Source organism: Gouania willdenowi, chromosome 17 (genome assembly GCF_900634775.1).
Source record: "Gouania willdenowi chromosome 17, fGouWil2.1, whole genome shotgun sequence".
In the NCBI taxonomy this organism is placed as follows: Eukaryota; Metazoa; Chordata; class Actinopteri; order Blenniiformes; family Gobiesocidae; genus Gouania; species Gouania willdenowi.
In genome coordinates, this window is record NC_041060.1 from 29,266,728 (window position 1) to 29,289,868 (window position 23,141).

At 37.1% G+C, this 23,141-nt stretch overlaps 1 protein-coding gene across 5 annotated transcripts in view; it reads right to left on the reverse strand.

Moving 5' to 3' along the window:
- Window positions 1-23,141, reverse strand: part of tnr (tenascin R (restrictin, janusin)) — a 327,598-nt gene that overhangs the window by 226,826 nt on the left and 77,631 nt on the right. For 4 of the 5 annotated variants that reach the window (XM_028472321.1, XM_028472322.1, XM_028472323.1 and 1 more), the window contains exon 2: window positions 12,204-12,256. The gene's annotated coding sequence lies outside the window, so the exon portion shown is untranslated. The remainder of the gene's footprint in view (window positions 1-12,203; window positions 12,257-23,141) is intronic. The other variant, XM_028472320.1, reaches the window with a different exon arrangement.

Consider the following 23,141-nt stretch of genomic DNA (forward strand, 5'->3'; position numbering starts at 1 on the left):
GAAGGTCAATAATAAAAACGTTTTTGTCAATAGGTCATTTGAAACCGTCAGCCACTGGTGAGTCTTTTGCCGACAAGTTTCCCATTGTTTAAACCATATAACTGTCCGTGTCGCTGTTTCACTAGAGTCGGTATTTAACTCAAATGGTCAATACTCCAACACTTGTAAACACTCTAAGTGTTTACAAGTTACGTAGACGGTGCTATATAGTGAAGCGCGCCTGATGATTACTGCAGCTTCACTCACGCCACACCTGCCACCACACCTAACTACTGAAAATAGATAAGTTTAGTGAAAGCTAGGCAGGCAGGTACACGTGGATGGACTGGTGTGCATTAATTTAGAATGGATTCACCCCCTCCCCACCACACACACACATCAAACGACAACAAAATATGTAAATTACTAAAACACAAAACTAAATATTTTTACAAAAAATACACAAAAGACAACAGAAATGCAAAAAACTACAACAAAAAAAAATACAAAAATGATTCCAGAATCACTACAATGGCAACAAAAAAAACCAATAATTATTCAAAAAATGCACAAAAAGACAACAGAAAGGTACAAAATTACACATAATAACTCCAAAAACATACATTATAGAAAAATACACCAAATGAAAAAATTACAACAATGAGTAAAAAAAATAACAACAAACACATTTATCATGCGCATTCCCATAGAATTAAACCACGGAAATCACACTCGTGGTTTTACTTTGCACCCACAAATAAACCCCTTTATAACACTACAGAGTACAGAGTATGTTCACTTCTTTGTACATCCAACCTTCAAACACATACTCATTTGACCATAATTGACAACTGTACTTATGCTCCCACTATATGAATACATACTTCCGACGGGCACTGTACTAGTAGAATTAAACCAGGAAAATCGCACACACTATTTTACTTTGCACCCGCAAATAAACCACTTTATAACACTACAGAGTACAGAGTATCTACACCTCTTTGTACATCCAACCTTCAAACACATACTCATTTGGCCATAATTAACAATTCTACTTACTTACTTACATTGCTAAAATCAGATCTATCCTGTCTCAGAGCGACGCAGAAAAGCTAGTCCATGCTTTTGTTACCTCTCGACTGGATTATTGTAATTCTCTTTTAGCAGGTCACTTAAGACACTTCAGCTGGTTCAAAATGCTGCAGCACGTGTACTGACTAAAACTAGGAGAAGAGATCACATTACTCCTGTATTAGCCTCTCTGCATTGGCTTCCCATAAAATATAGAATAGAATTCAAGATTCTTCTTCTCACTTATAAAGCCCTAAATGGACAGGCACCAGTCTATCTCAAGGAGCTTGTAGTGCCATACAATCCCCCCCAGAACACTACGCTCTCAAAATGCTGGCCTACTCGTTGTTCCATTTGTCTCTAGAAGTAGTATAGGAGGAAGAGCTTTCAGTTATCAGGCCCCACTTCTCTGGAACCATCTACCAACCACGGTTCGGGGAGCAGACACCCTCTCTACCTTTAAGGTTAGGCTCAAAACATTCCTCTTTGGTAAAGCTTTTAGTTAGCAACCAGCTCATAACTCATAAATAAGATGCAATAGGCATAAACTGCCGGCGGGGGGGGGGTCTGGCATGCTCGGTTGGAGAGAGGTTGGAGAGGGCGTTAAGAGAGAGGTCATTTAGGTTAGAGAGAGACCGGAGAGGGTCCCATTCCTCTCTCTAACACTCCCTCTATGTCGCTTCTTCCCTTGTGTGTTTGCTCCTGTACTCCTTCTGGCTTTTGTCTTGCAGGTCCGTGGGATCCTCAGTGTGGAGTTACAGAGTCTCAACAACTCTGTCTCCACCCTCTCCTCTGCACACACCCAACACAGCATAACGTGGATGGCTGTTCATCATAGGAATGGGATCCACACAAGGTTCCTGCTGCTTAACAGAAGGTTTTCCTTGCCGCCATGATGAATTCATGTTGGGTGTGGGATACATATGTATGTGTATATACGTATATATGCACATGTGTGTATCCATAAAATGAAGAGTCCGTCCTTAAGACTGCTCTACTGTAAAGTGCCTTGAGATACCATTGGTTATGATTTGGCGCTATAAAAAAAATAGATTGATTGATTGATTGAGATTGACTTAAACCCCCACTATATGAATAGATTCTTCCAACGGGCACTGTACTAGTTGAACCAAATGACTGCTTTCACTCAGCAGAAATAATTCTAAACACTACAAAACTTTGTTCGTGCCTATTTCTTAATGAATTTTGATGTCCATATATTGAATCCTGGCTAACTTGTTTCTTCTTGCCCAGAAAATCTGATGTAGGTGTATGATCTGCTTGTTTGGTGTTAACTTTAGAAAACTTAAAGTTAACACCACTCACTTTGTTGTTATTGTTATATATCATTTATTTGTATTTAGACATCCCAATGTATATAGGTGCAGTATGCACATTTAGTCTACATTGTTTTGTCAATGAATGTATTCTCTCTGTGTATTTTTTCCCAAAAGTGGTTGCAACAGGATTTGAAGCCAGCCTCTCCGCTCCTTCAACAATTTTTGCAGCTGTTCTCTGACCGATTTTTTTTACTTCAAACCTGTTGTGCTTTATTCAACTTGCTGTTATTACATGAAATGTCAAAATTGAAAATGCTGTGGTATTAGCTTAGTATTAAAAAGGGGAAACCAGATCATTTGAGTAATGCAGTTGTCACAAAGGCTGACAACTTAAAGTCTTCACATTTCTTTTCTCAAAGAAAAAGAAAAAAAATACACCGTGGAACATAAATAGCAGTAAATAAAGCAAATATATTACAAATTTCCTTTACATTAAAGCTGTGAATGTTTTTTTTACCCAAATAATGAGAGCCTCCTAACAGTTATGCAGTAAAGCAAGTAATTGCTTTTTCACCAACTTTGAAACAAAACCTAATCACATGGATACCAATTAAACTCTTCAGTGACCACCAACATGGTTCATTTCAAACATAATCACAAAACTAACTCAGATCCATACCTAATTTCCTCTTCGGGAAGTCAAACATTTTTGTTAAGAGCATGCGCTTCTGTCATGTATTAAGTGAATGGCAGGGGTGCTTACTCATTCTCAGTTTACAGTCTGTGCTTGAAGTCATTGGCTAAAACCTGTGTAAAAGATTTTGAAAAAAGGGGTGGAGTACAAAATAGAGTTAAAATACCTATCTGTAAGATATTTATTGGTTTCCACAGTTTAGAGCTAGCTGAGTTTGTGAATTGTGTGGAACAATGGGGTATTGTATTTGTTGTTATTTTTGTTCAATAGGACTTACACCTTTTTGCGACATCAGATGACAAATAGAGCTGGGCACTATATCTACACCTTCAGATAATGCAACCTGCAAAAAAAGTCAAAAGCCAGCACCAACTAAAGAGTGGAACATACTGTATATAATCTCTTTCACCATCATTCAAAAGAGCAGCATAAGGTACAATAAAAATAGCTGTTCTTTAAACTAAGGGTTGAAGACCATCCAAGCTACTGTCCTGAATAATCCACACTACAAAACTCACTCACGTGTTGTCCTTGAGAAAAAAAGCATATAAGGCAGAACAGAAGGGGGTCCAAGAACAGAGCCCTGAGGAACCCCCGGTACATTGTTAATCTGGCAGATTTAAAGTTTCCGATGTTTACAAAATAATTTTACTCAACCAAGAAGGACTTACACCATTGCAGTACTTTTCCATTTAGTCCAACTTATGTTTGCAATCAGATTGACAATGGATAGTATTTTGATGTTCAACAATTGAATAACACATTTTATCCTGGGCCACTTAATTGTTAATTGTTTTTAAATTGTATTAGTAATGTATATATATGTATATATACAGGTGTGGTTATGAATTTGTGTGTGTATTTGTGTGCATGACCCCAAGTGACTTTTTTTTTAATAAGAAAATGAAATCCATTATGGGTTTTTCTTCTCTTTCCTAAACCTCAACTGCCCCACCCCATCCTTCAAACCATTTTTTTTTATTACTTCACCTCAACTTCTTAAGCCACTCGGTGTGCTTCCCTGCTGCAATTCTCAGTCAAGCATCGGTAGCATCTATCTTTTGGACAGAAGTGCTGAGTGGCTATTATTTCTGAGCTGACCACATAAAAACCACAGCAATTAAATGCTATTGTGCCATTCGATTTTGTCTTTTTAGAGGGGAAAAAGTCCAAAGTAGGAAATGAGCAGTAAGTGAAGAAATATAGAAATTGTGGGAGTAAAAGGAAGAAAGACAGATTTCAACAATGCTTCAGAAGATTCTTGCCTTGAATGCAGTTGAAATTGTTTGCTGAGGGTTTGTTTTCAACCAAATACACAGTGTACTTCGGTAAAACGAGGGCAAAAATTCTCAAATCTTAAAGTTTTGGATTTCATAATCTTTTGGCCATTGAACAATGACCTTTGCACAAGATGTGAAGCAAGTGAGAGTCACTTATTATTGTCCACGTGATTCTTGTTAATGTTCATAACCAAGAATGTCTTCTTGCACATGTAAGTCGAGCCAAACAAGCTCAACATTCTCTTCTTAAATGTTCAAAACTAACCAGCCTCTAGCCAGCTGGCGGTAAACTGGCTCGGCTATTTTAAACTGAAATATCTGTAATATGGTGGCGGATATACTCAAGAACCTCCACAATGACACATTTATTTGACCTTTAATCAATAGAAAGACAGTTTAGCAAAATGATCTTATTTAGAACTGCATCCTTAAAACATTTTACAGGCAAAAAAAGATGGCTGGGTAATTTAAGTTTTGATATTATAGTCTTTGAAGGTCCCATGTCATGCTATTTTTAGCCAAGCTGATGCTGCTTTATAAATACAAGGCAGAGCATGGGGGCTGAGCTTCCTGGAGGCGCGGCTTATCCAGCTCAGAGTTGCGTCAAATTTGTCATCCAAGTGGGAACGCATCATCAAATTGGAGCGAGGTTTTTAGGCTTACCCTGCAATAAGAAAAGAGCAAATTACCCTCTAACTAACAACACTTTTATGATGTTTAAAGCACAGAAAAGTCGATTTAGCTAAACATGGGTACTTTAACAATAACAACCCTCAGTACGCACCTGTACCCTATCCAACATCCAGTGCTGAAATAGTTCAGTATCAATATGTGTGTGTTACACCATTAAAGGCAATGTATTGCTAATCAGTATTGTTAATTAGTGCATTATGAACAAAAGCGTAAAGATGTAATGCCTTTTTAAAACAAGACTAAGTATGATGTACAGAAGTCGTCATGTACACTTTGTATTTGGGTTTCAGCCTGTCTCAGTCCAAAAGAAATGTTTGATTTATTCTTCAAACTGCCAATGCAGTTATTACTTCAGAACAAGATAGCACTTTCTTTTTTGAGACTCCAGCCTTGACATTGGTTAGTTATTTTAATGAGATTGCTCAGTGATTTGTTCTATTTTCTAAGATGTCTAAAGGATGGATCAAACACATGTAGCTACTTTTATATAATCATTCATTATACTTTTCTATAAACCATTAAAAAAATAAATAAATACATAAATGTAAGTGACCTATGGTATTTGAGTTTAAGTGACAGCTTTTTTCTTTAACACTTAAGTCAATCCTCTACAGTTGTTGCTAGCTCAGTGGGCGTGCCTCCCATTCATCAAAGTCTGTCCATGTACAGTCCAAACCAAAAATAAATGCCTCCAGCCTCTCAGTAATCAGAGGTGGCTTGAGGTACATGGCATTGGAAACGCAAGATGAGCACCGACCTAAACATAAAATTGCAAATGGCTGCCTGTCTCATTACACAAGCAAATCATATTAGAAACCCTTCAGAAGTCTAATACAGACGCTGCATTGAGTGCTTCTCTCTTGTACAATTAGCCTTTCTATTTATCTCCCTTTTTCCCTTTGATATAAGTCTTTTTTCCCTTGATCTGCTGTTTCTCCTGAATACTTGTGCTCATGACCCTATAACAAATGTGTGTCCTTCTGCCTTTCAGTAAGTCTTCCTCTCTTTTAGAACCTCTCTATCTCTGCCACTTTGTCTCACTGCTGACCAGACAGATATACTGAATTGGAAGTTAAAGACAGAGCACTGCATTATTCAAACCCTTCATGCTGCTTCACAGACACAGGAGCTGGGGACAATGACAGGAAGATTTTCATAAAACTAAGCTACTTCCTGTGACAATGCCTCTAAATTAAAAGAGGGAAGAACGCATTGGCACAAGTCAGACATAGGCCAATTTGTGTATTTAAAAAAAAAAAAAAAATAAAACTATTATTGAGAAAATAACTAGGAGGTACGTACTATAGGTTGAGTTCATTGTAAAGTTACAGAATTAGTCATGAAGTTACAAACACACTGGTACAAAAAGCCACAAAGGCACTTTTAGTCACCAGCTGCACAATATCATATTCATTTTTCTGCAACATGTGAAACCCAGTTGGACACACACATCTGGGTCCTTTGCCATGTTGTCTCTGTAAAACTGGAGAGTGAGGGTGGGGTAGGCTGGGTGCAGTTTGTGCTCTGAGGGAGAAAGGTGAGTACTAAATCAAGATTTTAAATACATCAATACGATACCAAACAATATTGTCTTATTCTTTATTGTGTATGAGAAAATCTTGACATGTAATCACCCACCCTAAATTCAAACAAAAAAAGCTCTCAATATGGCAATACATAAAAAATATTCAGTAAGCTCAAATAGAATGTGCCCTGGAGCTGAAGATCTTTATCAGGACCCGACGGGCCGGGTCAGGTTCAGTCTTAATTTCTTCATTTTACACAGGCTCGGGCGCTGCAAATGAGGAGTTTGTTGATGATGCATTTCGATTAGAGCTAGAAAGATGCACAAATAGATGCTGAGGAGGTGAATTGAAGGCTGGCCCCTGGAAAATGAATAAATTATGTTTAAAAACATATAAATGACCCATTATTGACTCGTTTTTGAGCAGTGTGCATGTACACAGTTGAATAGTGTTGGGCTGTAATGAGATTGGAAGGAATTGACTTCATTTGGGTTTGGGCTGTAATCTTATATTCCCAAAAACAGACTTAAATTTGAGCAAAACGACAATACAATATGGACAAAATCTTTGACTAAATATATGTGAAATACATTTGAAATGTTGGCTAAAAGGCATTATCCCGTTTATTTTATTTGTTTATATTATTGTGAATGCTGTCCTTATTTCCTGAATGTTGTAGGTTGGAATTAAGCTACAATAATTAAAGAAGTTACAAGTCAATTTGTGATCATTTATCACTGCAACAGAAAAGATTGAAAAAAACTCTTGTTAACCTTCCTTTGCAGGGATCTGTTAAGTCCACAGGGAGGGGAGGCTTTGTGGTTTTATCCAATGGAAGCAAACTGTTTGCCAATAGCCTTTGGCTATCTCAATATGCAAGTAAGCATACACTGTTTCCTCTGGTCAAATCGATTAAGCCTCCCCATCCAAAAGCTACTGAGCAGTGCTCCTATTTGTCAGCTGTCCTGACGGGTTCTCGTTTCAAACACACACTTTCAAGTGCAAACTCAAAACCCAAGTATTTGTTTAGGACGAAAATACAAAAATTTGAAAAACAGATGAAAGCCAGACCACAAAAAAAATGAATGTCACATTCTTCCCATGGTATTTAGCACAATCATCAGACAGTATATAGATTTTTAGCTAAAAATCAATGAGCATTTGCAACAATCAATAACTGGGTTCCTATGTGAAGTAATTAAAAGGCAAGAAATAATGTGCTGTCTTGTTTTTCTCTTACACGGTGCATGTTTAATGTTAACCCAACCACTAGGAACGAGTGTATCATGTTTTTCCTGCAGTCTGTGCCTTCTCCTCGCCCTCCACTCGCTTTTCTGTTTCAGGTGTCTTGATGCTGAAGCTGGCGGTTCCTGATCAATGGCTCGCGGCTCAACTAGTCTGGGACACACTGATGGACTGATCAATGGTTCACAGCTCAACTAGTCTGGGACACACAGATGGACTGATCAATGGTTCACAGCTCAACTAGTCTGGAACACTCAAATGGACTGATCATTGAGATGACTTTGTTGTAACTTGCGCTATATAAATAAAGTTGAATTGAATTGAATAAAATGTGAACTTATGACTGTTAAAACTTTATATTAAGTTAAACTTCCCACATAATTGATTATTTATTATATCAGAGCAAAATAACTTGAAAATGATCATTTAAATGAATGAAACAAAGGCTGGTCATGAGCTCTATCAATGCTTTGACTTTTTGTACTAAATTCAGAGTTTCTTTATTTCAAGTCATTCTTCTACTGCGGAACAGTCACACATATCTTGTTGATTACCAATGTTCTTGTAAGAAATTTTATTTTTTATATCAATAAATAAAAAAAATAAAAAAATTAAAAGTAGATATATAAATAAACATTTAATTCATGTACAGTAAAGTGGTTTATTAAACACTAGGATAGTGTCCGTTGGAAGTATGCATTCATGTGGGAGCATAAGGGGTATATTTGCGGGTGCAAAATGTGGGTGCAATTTTGGTTTAATGGGACATGTGCATGACTTCATCATCACTTTTGTATTTTTTTGTTTGGTGTATTTTCCTGTAACGTATGTTTTTTGGAGTCATGTGTATATGTGTATCTTTCTGTTGTCTTTTTGTGCATAAATGTTTGCTGTTTTTTTTTTTTTTTTTTAATTTAATTTTTTTTTTGTAATGTATGTTTTTTGGAGTCATGTGTATGTTTGTATCTTTCTGTTGTGTTTTTGTACATTTTTTGTATAATTATTGTTTTTTGTTGCCATTGTAGTGTGATTCAGAAGTCATTTTGTGTATTTTTTGTGTAAATATTGGAGTATACTGGAGTAATTTTGTGTTTTGCTTTTTTTGGTATAGTTTTGCGCATTTCTGTTATCATTTCAGTGTATTTTTTGTACAAGTATTTAGTTTAGTGTATTTTGAGTCATTTTCATGTTTTTGTTGTTATATGGTGTATTTTTCTGTAATATATGTTTTTTGGAGTCATTTTGTGTGTTTTTGGAGCCTTTATGTATATTTTTTGCATTTCTGTTGTCGTTTTGTGTACTTCCTGTATAAATATTGTTAAGTTTTTTTGTTTTACGTCATTTGTGCATTTTTTGTATAATTATTTTTTGTTGCCTTAAGTAGTGTGATTCTGGAGTCATTTTGTATCATTTTTTAGTGTAGTTTTTTGCATTTCTGTTGTCTTTTGTGTAATTTTTGTATAAATATTTTCATATTTTTTGTTGTCATTTAGTGTGTGTGTGCCTGCCTAACTTTCACTAAACTCATCTATTTTCAGTAGTTAGGTGTGGTGGCAGGTGTGTCGTGAGTGAAGCTGCAGTAATCATCAGGCGTGCTTCACTATGTAGCACCATCTACGTAACATGTAAACACTTAGATCTGACTCAGCAGTACAGTGAATATGGACGGGTGTCGTGACACAGACTGTAACCGGACTAAATGGTGGTCCGTTACACACATACACACGTAGACGGTGATCGATAGTGAAGTGCACCTTGGACACAAATCTCCTCCTTTGGTTCTCTCACACACACGCGCGCTGCTGATAAATGTGCAGCTTTCAACACAGCAGCCATTGCCGTCAATAACTTCCGGGTGAGGTCTGTCCGGTCTAAATAGTGTACGGTCAAACTAACATGAAAATAAACGTTTTGCAATGTCATCACCAAATTAAGAACAGTAAAAAAGTATTTTTTCTCAAAAGAGAAAAGAGAAGTCCACGGGAGCTCACGCACGCACCGGAAGTGAGCTGTGCAGTGAAATAGATATAGATGGTGCGCTAGCGTCCCCTCACACCCTGAGGTCAAAAGCAGAATAAGTTTGAATTCGGGGCCGTCCAGAAGTGAAATAAAATTAAAATAAACATTTTGAAAAGACCAAATTACTCCAAAATAACAGATACACACACTTGGGGTATTTGGAACCCGTTGACCAAGTTTCAGGTCGAACTCGCACCGCGTAGGGGAGATATTTGCTCCACACACAGCCACACAGACAAACACGCATACAGACGTCCCTTGCTTTTTAGATAGATGCCATTTTATTCTTAATTTAACCGATTCCTGAGGAGTAGTGGGCAGCCACATTGCAGTGCTTAGAGATCATTTTAAGTTAAAAGAGCCTTGCTCACAGGCCCACAGTGGTGCTGTCTAAGTGGTAGCAGATTCAAACATGTGCCCCTATAGAGACACATCTGTTTTTTAACATTATAGGCCACTATTGCACTGGCTATGAGTGTATAAGAAACCCATAAGGAGCTTCAAATCACTGTCAATATTTACTTAAAACAATCAACCACAAAAATAACTTCATCACTGTTTATAAGGGAGAGAATAAAAAAACCTGGATAGAAATCCCTTAAGAGACACATTTAGTTTGTCTAAATGTGCTTTGACATCTATATACGAGTGTGTAGCACACTGGACCTAGGAACGTTAGCATTAGCTAATATAGAAAACAGAAATCTCAAACAGAAGGTACAAATGGGTTTTAGGAGCAGAAATCAAGGATGTCCCGATCCGATCACGTAATCGGAAATCGGGCCCGATCACATGGTTTCAGACTCGATCGGAATCGGATGTTATCTCCCAATCAGGACTCGGATATACTGTATATGTATCATTATTATCATTATAGGGGCAGGCAGTATATTGGTTCATACCAAATACCGGTATATAGTTTCGTTATGATATAATTTTTTAATATACCGCCTTACCGGTATATTGATTACACAATGTTCGGAACACTATGCTGCGCCGCGTCAGACCGGAGCCTTTTCAATGTTGCACTGCGAAGGTAAACAGCAGTGCTCTGGTTATGATGTAAATGGATAAGAAAGCTCTGAAGCTGCAGAACTAGTAGAACATGATGATGTTGTGTCAAAAAGAGGAGCGCTGTCTGTTGTTTGGTCAGCAGAACAAGTTGAATGCAGAGCGGAGGTGGAGAGTTAGACCGAAGTTCTCAGACGTTTGTGAATAAAGGAGTTCAACAGCAGGTAAATCCCTACAACATGATGCTAGTGTGTGTGTACACTGTGCACAGATGTTTGAAGGCGTGTTTGTGTGCTCCATACAAGTGTTTATTTGCACGTGCATGCGTGTTTGTGTACGCGCACTGGCGCCTGTGTTTGTGTGATTTGCCTGTGAGTATATGTTTGTGTGTGAGAATAGACCATCCTAAGTCAATCTACTGCAGTATTTCCTATATCAAGTGCCTACAGCAGGACGTGCAGGTGTGTTCTAAATCAGCAATTCTCAACTGGTGGGTCGTGGACAGCTCTTAAAAAATGAACAAATACTTAATGTTATTGTCTTATTTTAAAAGAACCTTTTCTTTTGACATGCATGCTGTAAAATGCATGTTGCAAGGGAAAATATATAGATTTATGTTTTAAAAAATATTATATATGTGAATGTTTCAAGCAGCTAATACTTTACATGCTCTGTACCTGCAATGCCAACAAAATGAAGTTGTCATACTTTTCATCAAGAAAATCTTACATTTCAATCTGTGAAACTAAATGAGGAGAGTAAGCATTAAGAGTGCAGTTCCTAAGAGCACATTACTGGTCTTACTTTACAGCACTGTGGCACTTTTATTTTCTTATTTGTTAACATGCCTGTTGGGTATTTTAAGATGAGGCACTATTTGTTTTTATATTAGACATTTTTATTTAATATTATTTAATCTTGCCTCGTCTTAAGTGAATTTTCTTTTTATTTATTGCTTGATTGATTGATCAAGCTATACCACAGAAGTGCTCTGTTTAGGATTGAATGTTAAAATAAGGCGAATAAAATAAATAAGGGACATCCTGGATTTGTTTTTTTGCTCTTCTTTATCTTTTTAATGTATTGTAGAAGTATCGGATCGGGACTCGGTATCGGCCAATTCTCAAAATCAAAGGGGCCAAAAAAGCTGATTGGGACATCCCTAGCAGAAATTGTCCAACAAAAAGTGCATCCAGCAGCATTGGGTAAAAGAATGGTATAATTTACATACAAAATCAGGTAAATTAAGCAATTTTTTTAACATACGTTGAGGTTTTCTATCTATGATAATGTATTTTACTTACTAACAGATACAAAAAAAAGAAAAGAAACAACATAATGGAAGATAAAAGAGAGAGCAAACACAGAAACATGTGCGCCACATTGATTTGAAATTGTAACTCACCTTGAGAGCGACAAGCCTTGTTGATCCTTTTAGTGTTGCTCTCTGGATTGCTGCTGTCAACAGAAAAGAGAGGGGTTGAAGGTTATTCAAGTCACAAACACTTTTTAAGCTTTGATACTTTTACATATTATATATTAACCACAAAAGCCAAGTACTAAAAATACATTATGAATGTGTCTTGCTAAAAGATTTGACATTTTTCTCCTAATTAAGGTTTTTTTTTTAGTATGAGGATGACAAAACACAACAGAATTTAACACAAAAAACCTCCTCCTTTGTCCATTCTCCTGAGATGATTACAACTTGTATACTACTTACCAATGTCTCTTTGTTCCTAACCACAGACTGTAGGTTAAATTCTACATAGCATTTAAGGCTGATATCCAGAGTTTCTATGTTTATGTATCATTATTTTGAAATGCTAAAAAACTAGTAAGGATGCACCGATCGGCCTTGATTGCATATGAAACCACTCTTTTCTGCCAATCTCTTCTACCTTTAACCAAAGGTGTTAAAGTTGGGCATAAAGTCAGCGACTGTCCTCTTCTCCTGCGAGATGACTGACAGGCCCGCCCACTAGGTCATGTGTGCATGTGTGTGCTGCGCATGCCTCTGCTACACAGGTCAGGATAACAACAGCAGCTGCAGCACGTTTAGCTCAGCATGTCAACAGTTCGACAGTATTACACAAAAAAAGAGAGCAAAGGATCGCAATTTGTAATTCCTGTAACACAGAAATAAGTCTTGTTAGAGCTGCAAACAAAATGCTCCCTCATTCACCATAAGACACCGCCACACTGCTGAGTGTGGAGCATTTGAAGGTAGAAATCAAGCTAATGCTAAAGCTAGGGGAGAAACGAGCCAGTGGTCAGCTGAGAGCGCTTATCAGTGAAAAGAGCAAAACGACTACGAGGAAAATTATGGAGTTCACGGTTTTGGATTTAAAGAAAAAGCTGCCACTAATGAACAAGTGACTGTAAAAAGTCTAAAAACAACTAACCTGTTTTATATTCAATCTGTCATTACCGGTTGACTTATGAAAATGTTACAAATGATGCACTTTATTATTTCTGTAGAATGTTTGACTTTTAGGAACTTTTATCCCGTAAAGTGTTGTAAGTTACTTTTAGATTATTATGTTTACATTTAAATATGGCCGTTGCTACGGGTACGTTAAACATATAAATAGACTGCCACTCTATGGATACGCAGTGCCCCTCATTGGCCAGTTTATTTATTTTTAGCTACCCCAATAACCCTTTCATTTTAGCCCTAACCCTAACCCTAACTGTAACTCTATCCCTAACTCTAACCCTAACCCTTAATGTTTATTTTTGTCAGAAATGTATTTTTAAAGGTGGAATTTGCCGTGTTAAATATGTTAAAATAAAAAAAAATTAAAAATGAGATTCAAAGACACGTTAACGAAACTGACGTTAGCAGTGATTGCGGTGCCTTAGACCACGCGACAATCCCGGCAATAATGACACAGGCACATTGCGCTTATGTAGAAAAGCTCCGGAAATGTATCTATAGTCTATGTTTAATGTACCTCCAAACACTTTCAATAAATATCCACAAAGCTGCTGCATTTGGACTTTTTTTTTTTGCTCTACAAGGAAACCTAAAACTCAGGACACTTATTATTATTACATCATCTATCCCAAACCCTGTGTTTTATTTATTTGTAAAACCAAAATAATGCTGTGAACTTAATTTTTAGCAAAGAGCTCCAAACAAGTCTGCAGCGTAACCTGTTGGACACATTTATTTAGCTTTTAAAATATGAAAAATGAAAGACTAAAGGAACTCTTAAAATGTAATATATTGAACACCAATGTTCTATACTTTTAATTCATATTTGAGATACTGTAACTACCTCATCTGCAGTTAAAACAACACATTTGTATTGTGTGGAGGATAATAAAGAAAAAGAGCATAATTCCTGTGTCGGCGTTGCATTTAGGGGCATATTGGTTAATTTAAATTACCACAAACTTGATCAATCATGTCCTTTGGTGTGACCTCAGGAGAACATTTGCAAATGAATAGCAAAAAATGTGTTCAAAACAACAAATCCCCTATTCTACACATGATCTACTGCTGCATGACAAATCTAAACACTGAAAGCATGTATTGTATAAACCATGCAGACTACTTTTATTAGCATTCATTATGATTTTGAAGGACATTCAAGTGAGAGAAAAGCTTCAGCGAGCTTTTGGCAGAGGATATAAAAGCAGAGTGTGTGTTTGTGCATATAATTATACCAGGACGTAATATTCTCTTTTTCATTAGGTTCTTGTCCTTTTTACCTGTTTTGAAGAATTATTGAGATTAGGGCCCCTATTTTGAGAAATGCAGCTTGCACCTCGAGGTGCCATGTAATTATTTTGTAAATATTCAAAATGTGGTCAGAAGGTGTGTCAGAGAAAAAAGACTGTGCCACCCTCATTCAGCTGGATCAAACTTCCTCATTATTCAGAGCGGAAAAAGAGCCAGCGGCGTTCCACAGAAAAAGCTTATTCAGCCATCTCACAAGGACCAACACAGTGGCACTGTGTGCATCGTCTGTGTGCACCTGACTATGTCCTCTCTATGCTGTGCAGAGTGGGGTGCGCACTGTGAGCTCTGTGGTGTGTTTTCTGTGTTGCACCGACACCCACGTGCGGCGTCGGGTGTCGATGTGGGTGCATAGGGTCTGTGGGTGTCTTTTTGACTTAGCGTGACTCGGTTGTGCAACCCAGGGACTAGTGTCGGCTTGAAGCACAGTGGTGCATGGAATGTTCAATCAAATACCGTATTGTCCGGGCTATTAAACGCACCGCTGTATTGGCCGCATTCCAATAATTTAGCAATTTTACAAAAAAAAATTACGTAAAGGCGGCTCCGTGACATAAACCGCACCCTATTGACTGATGAGGGAGCCCTTCAAATGACTTGGCCAATCAGAACAGGCAGGTTGACGGGCTGCTGTACTCCGGTTAGCAAATGTTTCCGTGTATTCTTTCAAAGGACGAGTTTTCATCTCCGCATAAAGTCTCCTCCTAACTGCCCTGTGTCTACATATCAGTCAATTAAGAGCATTTTATGGTCACTTTTTACTGGAATCAGACTGATATACTGCTCTGTCCGCTCCCGCACTATCAGCAGGGCCGGCCTTCCCGCCAGGCAACCCAGGTAGCCCCCAAAAAAACTAAAACACAAAAATAATTTGAAATATATATAATAAAAGTAAACACACCATTTACATTCACTGTACATGTTTTATCTTAATTAAATATTAATATTAAACATATTTATCCATATTTATATTTATGTATTGTTTCTATATAATTATATTGAGTTGTTTGCACAATGTGTTCTTTGGTTTTAATATTTTTGTTACTAACTAGTAAAACCAAACAGGGAAGTAGAACATTCCTTGCACTAAAACTTTTATATTTTATTTTTACTTTTGATTGCACTGTTTTGCATTGCTTTTGGATTTTGCACTGATTGTTGTTGTTCCCCCAGTATATTTGCACTATAACTGTAGGCGTTACATTGTACTATAGTATTTTACTTTTTTGTAAAAATAGGTTGTATTTTTTTCAATGGTTTGTTGTGTCGCATAATTGCGTTGTTTTGTCTTGATATGTAAAATATGAGCCGTTCTCTCTCTCTCTATGAGTGTGTGTGTCACATCAGTTGTTAGCCTCAGAGTCCTGTGTGTTGAACAAACCTAACGCAGTGATTTGACAACTTTATTCCATTTATAATACTATTAAAAATGGCTGAGATATCATATATTTTAAACCTTATTGTACTGTTTATTCACTCTTCCCAATGTGCATGCATACGAGCCAGCACCGCTCCCCGCACCACAAACTTCCACTTATTTCTGGGATTTTGTTTCATGTAAACATTCAGCAATCCTATTTTATATATAAATATAAATATATAAATAAAAACAAAGATGTATAACTTCTGCTGTTGCTCGCTCCCATTCAATTTCCCTCCATGATCAGATACCGTCCTGTGGACCGCTACACCTCCGTCCTGAGTTATTAAACCTGTGAGTGCTTTACTTTTCCCCACATTATCCAAAGCTCGTTTTTGAACGTTCAGCCAGGATGCACTATGAGCTCTTGTGCACAGGCTGCTGCAGCCGTTGTGAGTAAAGCTTACAGTAAATAAGCCTACCTGCTTGTGAAACGTAATAAGTATTGTGAAATTGTGTAACTGTATGTGTTAAACTAAATAATTCTGTGAACATCAGCTGAGAGGGGAAACTTTGTTTCCACGCACGCATACTGCACCATGCAATATTACAATCCCTTTGTCTGGTAAACAGGCAAATATTTAAAAACCTGTTCATTAGGGCTGCTTGAGTATAGAAAAAATAATTACAATTATTTTAGTCATAATTGAAATCACGATAATTTGTCAACCAAAAAGTTATATTTTTTGTACAAAAAACATTAAATATATTCTTTAAACATAAATAAAATCCTTCAAACACTAAAATTAAGTATGTTCACTTTTGCACATAACAAAACACTTATTGCACGTGATGTGTCTTTGCTCTAGGTCTTCATCATCAAACCCAAAGTGTTCCCATATAAGAGAATTTGACTTGCCTTGCTTGTTTACCAAGTGTTTTTGCTGCCTTCCTCCTGCCATGTTTCAATACCACGAGCAACAACTTTCCTCGTGTTGGCCTGCAGACTAGCTTTAGCTTTGAGAGGGGCGGGGCAGAGGGGAGGAGCTTGGATGTGCATAGATTAAACAACTCCAAGTTAGTATTAATAACGTGTGTGCCAAGCTTTATTATTTGTAGATGTCCGAAAAAGTGTGAGTTTGTTTTATTTAGCAAATAAAACATACGTAAAAAAAAATAAAAATTTTACTATAATAAAATTATAATCATTTTTTTTTTTTGATTGTTACTATTGTAATCATTAGGTGTAATAATCGTAATCGAATTTTTAATAATTGAGCAGCCTTACTGCTCATGCAGTCAAACACTAGCATTGTGTGTGCAATATGCACCTTCATCTAAAACACATTCTTCCATTGAGTAATCAGGATCTGAAATCAGAAAGGATTTATCTGTTTTCTGATCCCTTTTCTTCGCGCATGGTGAGCCGTGCTGTCCTCCAACTGGTCTGCACTACAAAATCTCTCCTCCCTTGATTTTTAGGGATGAGCAAAGCTATGCTTTCGGTCTCTGAAGTGGGGCCTAGGGGTTCATAAAATCAATTAGTGCACATTGCACACAGGCATTCATTCAGGTATCAATCCTTTACAGTATGTGGCGTGCATGGCATATAAAGCAAACTAAAATATATAATATACATTTAAACAATGTTTTGCACCTATTGAAACATTTTTACGACCCCCTCTAGGATGTGGGGTCAAGGCTTGAGGGGGCACAACATAAACAAGACGCCACATAGAAATCAAAGGTTTATCAAAAGTATTTATTCACAAAATACTAAAGTATCAACAGAACAAAATAAAAGGGACTCGAGACCCTGGCCAAACTGAACAAAAGTAGGGAGGACACTGGGCCAACCCTAAACAGGGCCGTCGTCCCAGCGTCCACCCTCTAAACTACAAAAACATACAAAAGACTAAACCACTGGAACACGAAAAAAGGACTACCAGAAATCTCCAGTCCAAACTAAAGACAACAACCTTACAAAGATGTCCAGTGGGGCGCTGAAGAACTCTCCCCACATGTCTGCTGCTGGTCAGTTGTTGTGCCTCCCTCTTGCCGGTCCTCTCAGCCCTTTATACAGCTCCTCCTCCCTCTCCTACCTGATTACTGATGTGAGCCAGGTGTGTTAGGAGAGAGGAAGAAGGACAGGCTGAAAGGCCAGAGGGGTATTCCATAAAGCGGGTTATGTTCAAACTCTGAGTATGTTCAGGCTCAAATGAGGGAAACTGAGTATCCCGTTCCAAAAAGTGAGGTATGTTTTTCTCTGAGTATGTTACCCGGGCAACATTGTCCGTGAACTAAACCTGGTCGCTGGCAGGTTTTATCAAAGAAACCCTAGGTTTCTACCTGGCTCCGCCCACCTGAACACCGTTTCTGAACACTTTAATAAACACTTACTACTTTTCTCTGAAACACATTAGTAACATCACACACCACAGACGTGTTCACATCAATACTAATGTGTTGCTTTACGTTTTTTTTTTGTGCAAACGGTAGTTTTCTTTATAACATTGTGGATGCAGATCATTAAGTGAAAGACACTGAGAGGTTGATCTGCATTAAAACATCTACTGACGTCTGTAGTAAAGTTCACTGAATACAAACCTGTGGATAATATAAAGGAGGAGATGATAATTTAAATAAATCCACTTTTAAGGCTTGATTGTTGTTTTTTATTGTTATACAGTTAAATCTGTAGATCGTGCATCTTTGAAGTTATGATGGCGCAGTGAGATGTGATGCTGCTCTTGAAAGTGACGAGTTGCGGGTTCGCGTCCCCCTTCAGTGTTTTTTTATGACATTCTTTAGGACATTGAGATGACTCTGGCGACAATATTACATAAAAAACCAATATCAATATCAAGCGGCATTAACTGTCTATATCCAGTGTAACAGGAGGGCTCTCTATGCAGCCATCCTATGCTGCTGCCACGTCTCCTCAGACACATTTTATTCATATTATTCACCGCTCGTCACGTCACTGAAGCAATAAAGTGATGAAGCGACCAAAAAGTGTGACTAATTACGGGTGACTTAAGCCACTATAGTCACTGAAGACTGAACACACCTTTAGAACAGGCTCATATTCATCAAACACCGGCTTTTTTCACCCATTACGGTGAATAAATCACTATTTTCCGTTTGGTTGCCATGGCAGCTCGATTAAATCTCTGATCCATTGATGATGGCTTTTTGTCGCACGCGTGCACGTAAGTAACCCAAGGTTTACATACTCAGGGTTGATTAACCCACTTCATACCAGCTTTAATGGAATCCGATACCCAGAGTTTCCCATCGCGGGGTATGTTGACCCAGAGTTTATGGATAGACTCAGAGTTTGTTAACCAGCCTTTATGGAATACCCCTCAGGAGGCACCAGCCGTAACAAACATACATTGATAAGATGATGAATAACACTGTTATTGTGTTGTTTCTATTGTTTTTTTTATAATCCTGTTTGGGGATGGGCTCCGATAAGCACTTACTGCTTCAGCCCATTCCATTTTTGGTTGTTAAAATGAATATTTATTCTTTGTATTTTTTTGTATATGTTTTAAGATAGTCAATAACAAATAAATATAATAAAAACAATCAAAAGGCAGAATTGTAAACTTAATTGCAATTGTGCTGTAAATGAGTGAATTCAAATGTTTGAATAAAAATATGTTTGCAATGTAAAGAAATTGTTTGCGTGGGAGCTGTAAATCCCTAAACTCTTAAGTTTCCTTAAAACATGAAAAAGACGAAAAAATGAGTTTTGTTTGCTGGATTATGCACACCTAAAAGTTTTAATGTCAGTTGCTGATACCCTTTTCCCATTTTATTTATATATATATATATATATATATATAAATATTACCTTATTACCTTTATCAGTACATAATAGTTCAATTATTTACTTTCAATAAAAACTCTAAAACTATCATCTATCAACTTGAATTAGATAAGTCATAATAATCACAGAGCTTATTGTTGAATAAATTTCAGAGCAAAACAATAACATGATCAGTGACATGCAGTCAGGGTAGGCAAGGTAGGCAGTGTCTACCCAAGGGTGAATTGATATTTTAATTATTTGTTTAATTATAATATAATTATAAATTATTTACTTTTCAATTTCCGATAGCCTACAGTACCTACAAGTTTGAAAGTGTCAGCATTTTGAGTTTCATAGACCAAATTAATTGTTTATGTTTCTTTAATGGTGTTTTACGATGTTGATTTTGTTAGATGGCTAAATGCTTGTTCATGTGGATCTTGTTGGGTTTTTTCTTTCTTATTATGATTTTTATATTTTGATAAGCGCATTGAGAAGACTTTGTTGTAAATTGTGCTATACAAATAAAGTTGAATTTAATTGAATTAACACTTTCCAGCAGAAACATATGAAATTGTGATTGGTGTTGACATTTGGAACGCCCTGCCTACCCTACCCTAGTACTCACGGCATGTCACTGCTTGTAGCTAACACCAAAATTTCTGTTCTATATGTAGTGATTAGTCTGTAAAAATTCAAGACAACTGTGTTCATACATTAAATAAAGTTTAAAAGCTTAGAACATCCATATGTCAGAGAGGTAAGGTGTTGAAGCTTTGGATATATTTGCAAGAAATGGAGGCAGCAGGAAGGTGTAGAGTTGTATTCACCTGTCCAATATTAAAACTTAAAATCCAAAACAAAATTTTGAAACAAAGTCAAATAAATTAAAAGACCTCAGAGATTAACCATAGTGTTCTAGAAAACACAAAAAGAAAGGGAGACCAAAACAATCCCACAGCACACGGAGGCAGATTCACTAAGGTCTGAAATAAAGGGAGGTGTGTCCCCAAATCCTTTGGTGGCACTGTTTCTTCACCTGCTGTGGGGCATTCACTAATATTGCGGCACAAATAGCTGCACATATCGATGTGGTTGAGACCGCCCTATTTAAATGAACATTTTGCTCATTTAACGTGGAGAGTTAAGTGCACAGAAGCACAACATGACATTTGAAGAAATGAAATTGGAGGCAGGTGGCTTCTCTGTTTGCTGCACAAAAATGTAATAATGTAGAAAACTAAATAAACAAATAAAATTGCTGTTTAATACATTTAAAAACCCAATGTTATTTCCCCCCTAATTTAATGTATCTGCTCTGTCAGTTCCTATAACTTTGCTATTATCAGTCCATGGAAAGCATCATCCAGCAGGTCTGAGCTCTGGAGTAGTGCTGTGTCACACACTCTCAGATGAGAATTTGACAGTCAAAACATGGAGACGAAGACACAGGAGCTCACTGGAGTGGTGTGTCAGGAGTGACATCCAAAAAGCGCCACGCACAGTGACTCTCTGCACCACAGCAGACACAGACGTAACGTACTCCACACGGGCTGCATGAGGCGTTCAGCTGTTTCTCTCCCTCACACGCACTGTACTCTGCATTTTCTTATTCAGTGGCTGTTAATATTTCCTATTGTTTTTATTTGAATTATTTTCATATACTAGAAAGGTTAACTGGAGCCTTTTTTCATCTCTGCTGTGTTTTGTGTCAACATTTATTGCAGCCATGATCTTTGTGTGTGAGCTTGCACCTGCCTGTGGGTCGTACTATTTTCAGCGCAAACAGTCCCAGATTTGATGAATTCCATTGCACCCACTGCGTTAATTTAGTTGCATTTACCTCCTTCCATTTTTTTGCACCCCTTATGACACGTTAAATGGATTGTGGGCGCATTGTGACGTGCGGAACACAAGCAGTCCTGATTCCATGGGGTTTATACCTTTTATTAGTGCGTGGAGTGACATTTGCGCACAGTTTAATACCCCTAAAGTTTTAGTGTTTATTGCTTAAGCACGCTTTAAATAGTGATAGTATTGAGGGAGATAGGCTACACCTGAGAGAGAACGGAGGAAAAGTGATCTATACACATGCACTTGAAAATCTATATTCCATAAACAAACACAGAGATGGGGAAAACAGTAAGATTAAAATAAATCAGTGAGTCAAATAACATATTACAGAAACATATTTGGTTGTGAGCTCCATCAGGGTTTTAACACACAACCTGCAGGATACCATAACTAACAAGCAGAACCCAATTAAGAAGACCACCAAACAATCTAATCATTCACATAGAAATGAACACTAAATGTACTCAAAGATCCTGTGACAATATGACTAATATATTTAGTTTTGTACAAGTCAGACTGAAATACACCAGTCAATCTCTGCTATGATTTCTTTATATAAAATAGGTAAGAAATTACTGAGCAAATATTTCTAGCACCCAATCTACCTATATAAAGTCTATGTTTATGTGGTATTTGCCTTTGCTATGTTAGTTGTTAGCATGCCTAATTAATTTTGGGAATATTAATTATGTCTAATATTAATGGGTTAAATATTTTTTATGTAATAAAAATGGGAGAATGCCCTGAAAATCTGCTGTAGGATGCAGTCAATGCCTCCTTGTGTTTGGTTACTAAAAAATAAAGAGATTTGGATAAAGAAAGAAATAAAGGGAATTCTACAGATGGTGATTATAAATATTTTCGGTTGTGACAAAAAATCAGAATAGCACCTAACTTCAGTCACATCTTCTGTTGAAGCAGAGTGTGGATCCTGTCTGATTAGTTACAGTATGTTGTATGGACATATATAAGTAAGAGTCCTATATGTGAGGTGAGACAAAGAACAAAAATATAGAGAAGAAAAGATAACTGCTTCACGTTCACATTTTCACATATTGCCAAAACCTAAAAACAAATCATCAAAATCATCATCATCAACCAACAAAAAATCATCCTGATACGCCCACACCAATACTGCCTTTTCATCAGTGTTCAGATCTCGAGCAGGAGGAAGACAACAGCTGTTGCATGTGTCATGCTTTACACGTGTTTACTCTGTGTTTGATAGCTGCCAAAGATGCTTCAAAGCAAAGTCCTGCTTTCATCAGTCAACTGTCTTTATCCAAACTGCTTTTAAGGATTCTCACCGACGATGCTTTGGTCACTTTCATCAATATGTAAGACTTTAAACTTAGAACTTTTTGCTGCCTTTACCTCGATGATTGAAAAAACACACACAACAAAACCAAAACCCTACAGTTGACAAACGTTTGTAATAGAATCAAAATGACATGATGATAAGATGCTATGATTTACAAATCCAATGTGCAGGGATGAGCCAACAATCAAACCAAATCCCAAATTTGAGAACCATTGTTAAACGTTTTGTGGGAATTTGTAG